This window comes from Convolutriloba macropyga, chromosome 8, assembly GCF_964194025.1.
Source record: "Convolutriloba macropyga chromosome 8, txConMacr16.3, whole genome shotgun sequence".
Lineage (NCBI taxonomy): Eukaryota > Metazoa > Xenacoelomorpha > Acoela > Convolutidae > Convolutriloba > Convolutriloba macropyga.
Window position 1 is genome coordinate 35,563,368 of NC_134475.1, and position 13,737 is coordinate 35,577,104.

A 13,737-nucleotide genomic window follows, 5' to 3' on the forward strand; every position below is an offset into this window, starting at 1 on the left:
TATTTTTTCCAAGTATTGGCTGCCTAAAACACGAATATCCATTGTTTCAGTTTAGAAAAATGGTTGATACGAGAAAAAATCATAAAAGTTCACATTGATTGTGTTAATGCTAATCTTTCAATTTTTTGACATAGCATAGCCAAGCTAAAGTGGTTGGGTGTCATGCAAAATTCTTGCAAAAGGTAACATAACTACGTTCCAGTTGGGCTGTGATCTGATTGGTGGATTTCATTCATTTTCTTTTGCGTTAATTTCCCATGAAATCAAAACAAATTCGGTTGGGCAGCTTTTACATAAATAATTCAAAACGTTTTGGTTACCAAAGTTATAAAAGTTCTACTAACATCTCAGTAGGGAAACCATCTAATTTTTAGTAGTTTTTTGGGCAATTAATTGTCTAAAACTTTTAAATTTTTTTTTATCCTTTTACATAATCTCCACCGTTTCCTCACGTATTCTTTTTTTAAACCTTAAAAACAAACCAATATAAACCCCCTACCCCCGCCCCCTACCCCCTACTAACAAACTTGAACTGCTTCCAAAGGCATCAGACGAGAAGGCTTTTTTGCCTTTTGATGGTCTTTCGAGTTTGCATATGTAAATTTTGTAGAACAATGCTGTTTGTTTGTACATACTTGAGAACAATTTATTATTTTTAATATTATTATTATTATTATTATTATTATTATTATTACTATTATTATTATTACTATATTTATTAATGTTTTTATTATTATTATCTTTATTATTATTATTATTATTATTATTATTAATATTATTATTATTTTTATTATTATTGTTATTATTATTATTATTATTATTATTATTATTATTATTATTATTATTATTATTATTATTATTATTATTATTATTATTATTAATATTATTATTATTAATATTATTAATATTATAATTATTATTGTTATTGTCAAGGAGGATGTTTGAGTATGCGAGTTGTCTAGTAATCTGTGGGTTTAATGTAGTCCTAACTGGGTTCGACCAAACCAGTTGGTTATCTATTTCTGCTGTGTTATGTAAAGTTGCGGATGTGGAAGATCTATCTAGTTCTTGACTCATAGGAATAATCTGTTCTTATAGGAATAAAACGCTATAGTGCAGTAATACTCAATTGGCCACGATGCGACTGTTTTCTATCGCTATAGTTTATCGTCTGCACTTTCTTAATGTGTGAATGACACATTTCTATGTTTAACGAAACAGGTTGCTGCGAAAGAGCAACTAACACCAATTGGTATATATTTACAAAGACAGTAATTAAATAACATAAGCATAGAGTGTTTATAGGTAGATAGAATAGTACTTGGTTACAAAGTTTCTAGATACTGTAAGCTCCAGTATCACACTTCCCCTTCTCTGGAATGAAACAGTGTTTCACAATGTTTCATTCAGTGCCTCTATGTCAGCCGAGTTTATGTCGGATATTTCACTTGTTGGGGATAGTGGAGGTGTACAGTATTCTTGTGATGTCGTGCTGCTGTTGTACGACTTTTGCGATTTGGGCTCGGTTCTTTCTATTGGTTGTTCTTTCAGGCTTGTATCTTTTGTCTTCTCGTTCTTTTCTGTTACCAATTGATCTGTGTTGTTGTTATTGTTTCCGGGTTGTGATCGTTTACCAGTTGGTTGTGGAATTTCTTCCCTCATGTCCTTGCTGAGTGTCTCTGTGTTGACTGTTTCTTTTGGTGCAGGAAGTATTGAGATAATGTTCGCTTGCTCTCTTTCTAATCTAGCTTGTTCTTGTTGTAGAATGGTTGCAATTTCGTGTTCTTCTTGGACTTTGTTCTCTGCGTCTAGAAATATGACTTGTGGGTTGTTGAATTTTGTTGTGTTGTCATTTAGTCTTTGTATTTTTTCAACTGTTTGATCGATTTTTGGAGTTGATTTAGTTGATTTAAAGTCATTGTTATTGGTTACTTCATTGTTAGCGTTGTTTCGATCGTGTTGTACTGGTGGGCTGTCGGGTGATGTGAACATAAAGTCTTTCGGGTCGCTTGATGCGACTATAGTTTGAGGTGATTCGTTTTCTACGAATTGGTAAGTAATTGTGCTTGGTGATTGCTGTAGTGCGTTCGTGTCTACTTGTATGAATGATCTGTTTTGTTCGTGTTCTTGTGTGCTTTGTAATGCCATCATTTTCGAACGTTGCTTGAATGTTTCTCCTGGGTTGGCTTTTGGAGTTCGTGATCGTTTTTTGGAATCGCTTTGTTTTGTCCGATTCTGTTTCTTGGGTGTTGTCGGGCTTTTAGTCTTTTGTTGTTGTTTGCGCTGATTTAGGCTTGCCACTTGTCGAACTTTCGCTGGGCTCCAGTTGGTTGGTTGCGCTCTTTGACGTGTGTTCCTGGAGTTCGTTTGTTGAATTTTGTGTCCGCCAGTTGGTGGAGTCGCCTTTGTTACCTTCTGTTGCTTTGCTTCTTCTAAACAAAACTTTTTAATTTTTTCTTGGTTTCTTTTATATTCACCAACTGTTTTACATGCTACCATGTGTATTAGTCTTGGTTTATGTTGTTCCTCTGTTGTTTCTGTGATAGGTTTTTGTTCGTTTACTATAGCAAGTTGGTTTTTTCTTATTACTGTGTTTTTTCTAAGTGGTGTGTCTATGGTTATTGTGTGTGGTGAGTAATTAGTGATGGTGCCGTCTTGTATTATGTTCCATTGTGGTGCAAGTGTATTTCGAGGTTCTTTTGTTTTTCTTGCGAGTGATTTTCGTGCTACGTTCTTTCGTGTTTTCATATATTTTGTAGTTTTATCACAAATTGTGAAGTGGATTTCAGATGGATATATCTTACGTGGGGACTTTGTTGTTCTGGAAGTTGTGGCTAGCGGTACATTTTCTGAATCGTCGCTTGAGGTTACTTCTACCGGTTGGTGACTGCCAGTTGGTAAGTTTGTAGGTGTCGACGGTTGAGTGTCTTCGTTATTATTGTCGCTTTGGTATCTAATGTCAAGTTCTTGTTCCGATTCACCATCTCGTCTCCAAATCTCCTCCTTCGTAAGGGCATTCTGCTTGAGCACTTTCTTGTCTAAACAGTAGTTTGTTAGGTTTTTGTATGTGAGGTTTTTGTGTGATGCTTTTGTTGTGATGTTCGATATTTCGGTGTTTGGTTTTCTTCCGAAGTGTGCTTCAAAAGGTGATAATTTTGTTGTAGTGTTGGGTATTAATCTGATGTTTTCTATGATGTTCGCTAGCCTATTGGTTAGTGTTGTGTTAGACCAGTTTGGGTCTATATCTAATACCGCTAATCTTCTTTTTATTGTTTGGATTAGTCTTTCTACCATGCCTGTACCTCTATGATCACCAGCTGGTGCTAGTATTAGTTTTATGTTTTTATTTTTGCAAAATATGTCGAATTCTTTTGCTTTAAATGCTTGTGCTTGGTCGCATCTAATTGAGCGTGGAATTCCGTGCACTTTACAGTAGCTTTCGAGATATTCTATGGCTGTGTTTGTGTCACAGTTGTTGAATATTTCTGCATGTGGGTATCTCGATAGTCTATCTACTGTTACTAAGATATAGTTATTTTGTGTGTTATTCTTAAACGGGATTGGGCCTGCGAAGTCCATTTGTATTTCTTCGTTGGGTTCTACTAGTGTTGGTAGTGAGCCTAAATTGGTTCTTGCAATTATTGGTTTTAAATTTTTACCTTTTTCAATGCAATGTTTGCAGCTCTGCGCCTGTGCGACGATCTCACTATGTATGTGTGGATACCATATTAATTTCGCGAGGGCCAACATTCCCGCTTGACCTGGATGTTTGCTGTGAACTGTTTGAAGGACCATCGGTCTTAATTTAGCTGGAATAACTAGGCGGTTGTCATATAGAAGACAACCCGAAGGTGTAACTGAGAGGTCGCGATGAATTTTGTAAAATATAGGATTTGTTTTCTTCAGCGAGAGCCAATCTTGTTTTTCTACGAGGTCGATAATGGGGCCTAGATCCTTTTTTGAATTTTCTGCTATGAATTCCTCGTTAAAGACTTTCATAAGATTAAATCTGTAATCGGGTGTTGGTGTGTCGTCTATGGCTTTAAATAGTTCTTCATGTTTATCAGGAATAAGGGAGGATAGGCCTTTGCCTTTATTGGAATCGATATCAGTCTGTGTGCTATTGTCGCGCACAATTTTGTTTGGGATTTGAATCTCCATTGGAGTTTTATTTTTGTTTGGACCACGGAAGCGTTTATTTATTGGAATTTCAAATGTGTTTAATTTTGGACGAGCGCGGGTTGTAATTGCGATTAATTTTGGTTTAATTCTTGTTAACAAAGAGTGAGAAAGAAGCGACTTACTTTTAGATTTACTGTGGCAAAAAGCGCTCTCTTTTGTGCTTGACGTCATTTCGTTCGTTTTGAGTTAAGCTCTCTGATTGGTTTGAATTACCAGTTGGTTTATTTGAACCAAATGAATTTTTGCTTTGTTTTAAAATCGCGTGTTTCATTTCCTCTATTAGGTTTATTACGAACTTTTCGTCGTCCTCGTTTGTTGGCGATGGTGAGCCTGATGGATTTCTACTTAAATAATCCGCGAAACCCATGTTTTTCCCCGGTATATGTTCTATTGTAAAATTAAACGGGAGTAGTCTATCTACCCATCTTGATAATCTGCTTTGGTATGTTTTGTTTCCTCGATTATTTTTAAGTGCTGACAATAATGCTTGGTGATCCGTTTGGAGAGTAAATTTGTTGCCATATAGGTAATATTTGAAATGCTCTAATGCCCAAACTCTGGCTAAAAGTTCTAGTTCATTTGTCCTGTATCTTTCTTCTAATCTGTTCAGGAACCTACTGGCGTACGCCACTGGTTTCCAGATTTGACCGTGTTTTTGTTCCAGGCAAGCGCCTAAGCCTTTTTTGCTTGCGTCGCTTTTTATTCTTGTGTCTTTGGTTATGTCAAAGTGTTTATTTTCTGTAATGTTTATTATTTGTTTTTTAATGTTTTCGAATGCTTCTGTGTGTTCTTCTTTCCAGTCTAGTTTGTTTTGAGCTTTTGTATTGTTTTTTGATAGGAGTGGTCTTAATGGTTCAGATAATTCGGCTAGTCTTGGTGTGAATTTTATTAGGTGATGTATGCATCCCATGAATGATCTGAGTTGTTTTAGTGTTTTGGGTGTTTCCAGTTGATTGATTGATTCGCACTTCTTTTTTGTAGGCGTTATACCAATTGGTGTTATTTCATAGCCTAGCCAAGTTATTTGTTTCTGTGCAAATTCGCATTTTTGTAATTTTATTGCTAGGTTTTCTTTGTCTAATTGGTATAATATTTTGTCAAGTTCTTTTTCATGATCTACCAATTTTCCTTTTGTTATCACTAATATGTCATCTAGGAAGGCGAATTTGTTATGACAGTTTCTAAGTGTTACGTCAATGGTTTTTTGGAATGTTGCTAGCATATCTGTTAGTCCATAGAATCCATTTAAGAATCTGTATGTGCCTGTTGCTTTTCCTCCTAATATATTGAAATTACAATGTTTTTGAAGTTGTGGATCTAATGGTATTTGGCTGTAGGCGTATTTCAAATCTATTTTCGAGAAGTAAAATGTTCCTTGTTCTGTGCTCCGTTCGGAGATGTAGTTTGCAACTGCGTCTATTAAATGGTCAATGCTTTGCATTTGATATTTGTTTTTGTGTATTGCGTCGTTTAATTCCTTAGAGTCGAGTGCAATTTTAACGCTTTTGTCCTTTTTAACCGTAATTACTACGGGGCTTATGAAATATTCATCGGAACACTTTTCCAATCTCATGATTTGTTTATCTTCAATTAGTTTTTCTAGTTCTTGTTCTACCCTTTCTAGTAGGTGTAGTGGGACTCTTCTACCTTTGTGTTGTGTTGGTATGAAGTTTTCTTTGAATGTTGATTTTGCCACATGGTTTTTTGAACGTCCTAGTCTTGTGCATAGATGTGGGTACTTTTTGAATATCCATTTTACTATGTTTTGTTCTGTCGATGTGTCTGATACTAAGTTGATTATCTTACCGGTTGGTTTTGTAGCTGTGAGAACTATTCCCAGTTGTTGCAGAATATCTCTCCCCATAACTGGTTGTGGTAGATGTTTGACCAGGAGTATTCTACAGTTTTTTGCTGTCCATGCCCCCGACTTAAGTGTGATGTGCAACACTCCTAAGATCTTTATATCCTGGTTGTTGAAACATTTGTATCTTGATTTCTCGTCGAACATTGTTATTTTGCTTTCTTTGTTTTGTTTTGTGATTTCTTTTGCTTTTGTGTATTCTAAAAATGAGCGAGGTGAACCTGTGTCTGCTAGCCAGTCCACTTCCGTATTTTTTCCGTTTGTTTTGACCCAACATTCACCTCCAGTTGTTTTATTAACTGATATGGTGTTTATTTTCTTCACTTCCACAGATCTTATTGTGTTAACTGACGACCAGTCTTCCATTAGTTCCTTTATGTATAGAGCGGCTTCTGCATCGACTGTTTCTTCTTCTGATTCTTGTTCCTCCTCGCAAATATCCTGTTCTTTCACATGTCTCACTCTTCTCGTTTGTGGTGTTGTTTGTTGTTGTTGTGTGTTTTTCCTGAAGTCCTGTCTATACGTTGTGTTTCTTCGTTCTGGCATTGGGGCTTTGCACATTGATGTAAAGTGACCGATCTTTTTGCAAATTTTGCAAGTGAAATTTTGGGCTTTGCACATGTTTAAGTGATTTTTTATAAATGGGTGACCACATTTGTAGCAGGGTTCTATTTTACCAGTTGTTGGAGTTGGTAATATTGGTTGTTGTGGTGGGCGTTGAGTGAAAGGTGTTCTTGGTTTATTTCTGATATATGATACTTGTGACCAGTTGGTGCTGCTAGAGTATGCTCTCAGAATTTCCTGCTGGTTTGCCTGGCCTCTTTCTCTGTTGATTGCGAAGTTTAGTACTTGTTGTGGTGTTCTTACTTCTGATAACAAGTCCATTTGGATTGATGTGTTGGTCATGTTTGAAAAGAAAAGGTCCTTTACCAAATCTTCCTCTAAGTCTTTGAATTTGCATAGTGCTCCTGCTTCCCTTATTCTGCTGTAAAATGTCTCGAGTGATTCGTGTGATTGTTGCAAGGATTTGAAGAATTTAAATCTGTCAAATGTGGTGTTTCGAGGGATAGTGAATGTGATGTTGAGTTCGTGTGCGAGTTCATTTGTGGTGCATTTTTCTATTCGTGTGTGTGGATTTTTCTGGTGGTATGTTCTTCTTGCTTCCACTCCAAGTGATAGATATATCAGGCTTTTTACTTTCGTGTCTGCTTCATCCCACGGTATTCTGTCAACCATTGCTCCTCTTCGCTCTATTACTTTGCATTCATTTTCAAAATCAACTCTCCTTCTTTCGTTCCTCTGTTCTCTATTTCTTGCCTCGTCTTCTGTCTCTCCTTCGAATTCTTCTTCGTATGTTGGTAGTGTAGGGTAGAATAAGTCTGTGGGTTGTGGTTTCAATTTGAGTAACTTATCTACTTCAATGCTGTCGCGTGCCATTATCGCCATTTTTAGTGTTGAGAACCATTGTCTCCATTCTATGGGTGGTGTTGCGCCGGATTCCCAGAATGGGTTTACTCCTAATGGAGTTTTCGCTGACTGCGCCATGTCAAGAAGGATGTTTGAGTATGCGAGTTGTCTAGTAATCTGTGGGTTTAATGTAGTCCTAACTGGGTTCGACCAAACCAGTTGGTTATCTATTTCTGCTGTGTTATGTAAAGTTGCGGATGTGGAAGATCTATCTAGTTCTTGACTCATAGGAATAATCTGTTCTTATAGGAATAAAACGCTATAGTGCAGTAATACTCAATTGGCCACGATGCGACTGTTTTCTATCGCTATAGTTTATCGTCTGCACTTTCTTAATGTGTGAATGACACATTTCTATGTTTAACGAAACAGGTTGCTGCGAAAGAGCAACTAACACCAATTGGTATATATTTACAAAGACAGTAATTAAATAACATAAGCATAGAGTGTTTATAGGTAGATAGAATAGTACTTGGTTACAAAGTTTCTAGATACTGTAAGCTCCAGTATCACAATAATAATAATAATAATAATAATAATAATAATAATAATAATAATAATAATAATAATAATAATAATAATAATAATAATAATAATAGTAATAATAATAATAATAATAATAATAATAATAATAATAATGAATCTACAAAAGATTTGGTCAGAATAATTGTTTTGGAAGAAAAGTTAGATTTGTGGTGGAAATTACAGTTTGCGGCGCAGGACGCTAAAATTTAAACTCTCAGTGTAAAATAATAAAAATAATAATAATAATAATCATGTTTGCTTTTTGCTGCTTTTCGGTGCAAAACACAAACATACTAGTCTAACAAATTCTCAATATGCAAAAGATTTGGTCAAAATAAGCGATCTGGAAGAAAAGTTAGATTTGTGGTGGAAATTGCAATTTGCCGCACAAGACGCTAAAATTTAAAGGCTCAGTGATTTTTGCAATGTTTGTTTAAACTCTCAGTGTACTGTCTTTATCTACAACTTTGAAAATACTGTTATGCGGATTTTCGTGAGCTGACTTGTGCGGCTGAAAAACTGCCGCCAGTACTGAATGAGTTATACGGTAAAGTTAACACAAAATTTTAAACTTCTCTATAGTAGTTAAAAAAATGGTCTTCTCTAAAAGTTTTCTATTTCTCGAGGTGATGATATGACATATGTCTGCTATTTCTCGATATTCGGCAAAAAACGCAAACCTTATTGGCACAAAACGTAAACATACTGGTCTAACCAATTCTGAGTATGAAAAAGAATTGGTCAGAATAAATGTTTTGGAAGAAAAGTTATATTTGTGGTGGAAATTGCAATTTGCCGCACAAGACGCTAAAATTTAAAGGCTAAGTGTTTTCAAAATTTGTTGCTTTTTCTCGATTTTTAGCACAGAACGCAAACATACTGGCCTAACCAATTCTGAATATGCAAAAGAATTGGCCAGAATAAGTGTTTTGGAAGAAATGTTAGATTTGTGGAAATTGCAATTTGCCGCAGAAGACGCTATAATTTAAAGGCTAAGTATTTTCGTTAATTTTTCCTTTTTCTCGATTTTTAGCACAAAAGGCAAACATATTGGTCTAGCCGATTCTGAATATGCAAAAGAATTGGTCAAAATAAGTGTTTTGGACGAAAAGTTAGATTTGTGGTGGAAATAGCAATTTGCCGCACAAGACGCTAAAAATTAAAGGCTCAGTGTTTTCAATATTTTTTTGCTTTTTCTCAATTTTTGGCACAAAACGCAAACATAATGGCCTAGCCAATTCTGAACATGCAAAAGAATTCGTCTTTATAAGTGTTTTGGAAGAAAAGTTAGATTTGTGGTGGAAATTGCAATTTGCCGCACAAGACGCTAAAATTTAAAGGCTCAGTTCCGTGTTTTCGTTAATTTCTGCTTTTTTTCTGGAATTCTGGGAAAAAATGCAAACCAACGCAAACCTATTGGTCTAACTAATTCTGATTATGCAAAAGAATTCGTCAGAATAAGTGCTTTGGAAGATAAGTTATATTTGTGGTGGAAATTGCAATTTGCCGCACAAGACGCTAAAAATTAAAGGCTCAGTGTTTTCAATATTTTTTGCTTTTTCTCGATTTTTGGCACAAAACGCAAACATACTGGCCTAGCCAATTCTGAACATGCAAAAGAATTCGTCTGAATAAGTGTTTAGGAAGAAAAGTTAGATTTGTGGTGGAAATTGCAATTTGCCGCACAAGACGCTAAAAATTAAAGGCTCAGTGTTTTCAATATTTTTTGCTTTTTCTCGATTTTTGGCACAAAACGCAAACATACTGGCCTAGCCAATTCTGAACATGCAAAAGAATTCGTCTGAATAAGTGTTTTGGAAGAAAAGTTAGATTTGTGGTGGAAATAGCAATTTGCCGCACAAGACGCTAAAAATTAAAGGCTCAGTTGGAGTCAGGCATGACTTCCAAAAAGGAATATTTAATATTTGAAAGACTTTATTCAGAAAAAGACTGAAATACTCTTTCCTGATTGGATAAAAATGATATATTATTTTATCCTTCTTTCCCTTTGTGTGTTTACCCATCTACCCTCTCTGAGCAGAAGAGAAAGTAATTTAGTCAGTACCAGTTACCATCCTGATATAATAATAGAGTATATTTCTCTCTCTCTACTCCGCTCTTGTTTTGTATTGAGATAAACGTTAGACCGTAGCATTGGGGCCCGTGCACCGTCTACTGAAGCTCAGATAGAAGAGTAACAGACTAGAGGAATAGAACTTTAGTTAGTCAGGTAAGCCTTAAGATTAACTAGTATTCTTGAGACAACCATAAGACAGTTCAGGAAGTACCCTAACAAAGGTAAGCTCTAGAACACGTCTTATCTGGTGCGACCAGTGCTGAACTAAATTGGGTAAACAATTATAATTTCTGAGGGATATAACAAAAACTATTGTTAGAAAAACAGAACGGATTAAAATTCAAAGAATAACAAATGGCTTACAAATTTGATACACAATCAAACCATAATAACGAATTAACACCTTTTGTTATCGCAAATGATTGTCCACAAGAAAATACAGAATTAATTTATAAAATAATCCTAAATTTGAAGAGAAACATCTTCAAAGAGACAGATCATATACAACAAATAAAAATCAACCGCAACCATTTGACACACTATCTACCAGTAATACTACTGAATAGTGATAGATACAACAGAAACTATACATTTGTATTAACAAATGAAAATAACAACAGAAGAACATATTTTAATTTCCAAAATGAAACAACATTATCGGAAATGCTAAAAATATTTTTAAAAAGACATGAAGAATCACAGGATAGAACAAAACTAACAGCAATAACATCCACAACATACAACATAATAAGAAACACAAGTGGATATCTCAATGAAAGTCGTCAACAGGTACAATCTGTGAACGACAGATTAAGAATTGACATCAAAAATTATAATAATTGGCTAACAAAAATAATAGAACTAAAACCAGAAATAAAAACAGCATCAAAAGATATCATAAAAATAGTATCGGAATTTACTTTCCCCTTTTGGTTAGACAATTTTGAACATATAAAAGAAAAACGAATACAGTTCGGAGAGACATATCCTGACGAAATAGGATATCTCTGTGATGAACTCAAAAATATTTGGGATAAAGAATATTATTCAGAAAATTTTGAAAGTACTTTACAAATCAGTTCAGACAGTATTAATTTCATTGAATAGAAAATTACGTGAAAATACTGGATCAAGCACAATCAGGATCATCATCATTTAATATAACAAAAAGTTTAACATCAACGTCAACACCAAAAGATACACAACTGGACAACAATCCACAAGTAAAACAAAAATCAACAATAAAACCAGATAAACTATTAACATCAAATTTATTCGGAAACAACAATAATACAATAGAAGATATAGACAATTCTGATTCAGATGAAAGAGAAATTAGAACTGACAATCTATTTCCACCATCGGTAAACCAAAACAGACGAAAATACCAAAACAAGGACGAAATTAACAGCAACAGAATGTACATCAACTCGGTAAATAGCAATTATAGAACAAAATTGGGAAAAACAACAATATAATTATGAAGATTTAAAAAACGAAATTACACAAACAGTAACAAAACATACTAATAAATTAATAAATAACCTAGAAGAAAAATATCATCGAATGAGCCGAAATATAGAAAAAAGACAAGAAGAAGCACTAGAAATGGTAATCAATAAATTGGATAGAACTCTTGACAATCTACAAGGACAAAATAACTATAGAACGGGATACGAACATCCATTACATAACAGAAATCAAGAAAATCCTTTCCATAACAGAAACTATGAACATACAACAAATGAAAACATACAAAATACTGATAGACATAGTAATCAACAACAAGAAAACCAAAATAGAAGAACAAATCCAATCACAACAGAAGAAAGAGAAACAACAGTAGTAGAACCATTTTTACCATTTTATAAACAATTAACATCAATGAGCATAAACGAAGAGCCTCAAATTGAACAAAACATTAGCAGTGGATCAGTACCAACAACAATAAGACCATTCGATGGAACAGACCCAGCATATACTGTTGAAGAATATTTAAATAGCATTGTCGCTGCTATGATATTCAGCAGTGGCATTGAACCGGTAAATAAACCAGGACATCACCAATGGAAAGTAAAAAGAGCAGCGTTAATACTACATACTTTACAGGGACCTGCACAAAAATGGTATTCGACACTTCCAAGTGAAACAAAATTAGATTGGGAAACATTTTGCAAAGAATTTTCAGATATGTTTGATTCGGAAAAATCAAAACAACAAGCAAAAATCATATTACAACAATTACAAAAACATACAAACGAATCACTAAGATCATTAGCATTAAGAATAGAAACTCTTGTCAAAACTGCTTATTCTCTATACACAGAAGATTACAGAAATAGTGTTATGAACCAAACGTTCATAAGATGTTTAGACAACGAATTAAAAAACGCAGCATTAAAGAAACATGCAAACCACAAACAAACTCCACGAGAACCAGAAATGCCATTCAAAACATTAGTAGAGAAAATAGACCAAATGGATCTAACAAGAACAATAACTAATAATCACAAAAGATTATATGAAGTAAACCAGAGTACAACAAATATTAATGAAGATCTAAAACAAATGAATATAGCCTGTAATAATATAAATAAACTTAATCAAAACGACTTAGAACAATTCGAAGGAACAATATGCAATGTTCTAAACGGAATTAACAATACATATGACAAAAAGAATTTTAAAGGAAGACCAAAGTTTGCTCTGTTTTGTAGCTATTGTAGCTCACATGGACACACAAAGGGAAGATGTTTCAAGAGACCACGTCGAGGTAGTGTTACAAGACCGAAAGAAAGATCATTTTACAGTCACATGAGAAACAATCAAAACTTACCAAATAGAAGAATTGACTCAAATAATGTCAATGGCAGACAACTACCACCGACATCACCAATATATAACAACTCCAGAAGCCGGACACCATACAGATCACATTCAAGAAATAACTACCATAATAGAAATTCCAGAGATAGTAGAAACAATCAAGGATATCAAAGATCAATTAATTATAATAACAGAAGTACTAGTTATAACAGGAATAACTACAATAGAAACAGAAGCAACAGTTATCATAGAAGCAACAGCTATAACAAATACAATAATAATAATAATAATAATAATAATAATAATAATAATAATAATAATAATAATAATAATAATAATAACAGATCAAATTCAAGATACAATGACAAAAATAATTCAAGACAACAATCACCTTATAATAGTAACAAAAACAATAATAATAATAATAATAATCGACAAAGATACAACAGTAGAGATTCAAATAGAAACGATAACTATAGACAACGTTCTAATAGTAACAATAGAAATCATTCAAATAACAATAGCAGAGATAATAGAGGATACTCATCCCAACGAGAACAAAATAACAGACATTACTCAAAAGAACGGAGAAATGATGGAAACAACAATAACAAAAACAGAATAAATAGCGTTGGACAAGAAAAATCAAATAACGATCCACCAGGAATCGACGAATATGAGTACACATCAGAGTCCTCAGACGAAGATCAAGAAATACTAGATAAATTTTACAATGCCAATGAAGATACATGCAATACTGTAATAAATACATTAGAAAGCAACCCAACATGGATATTAC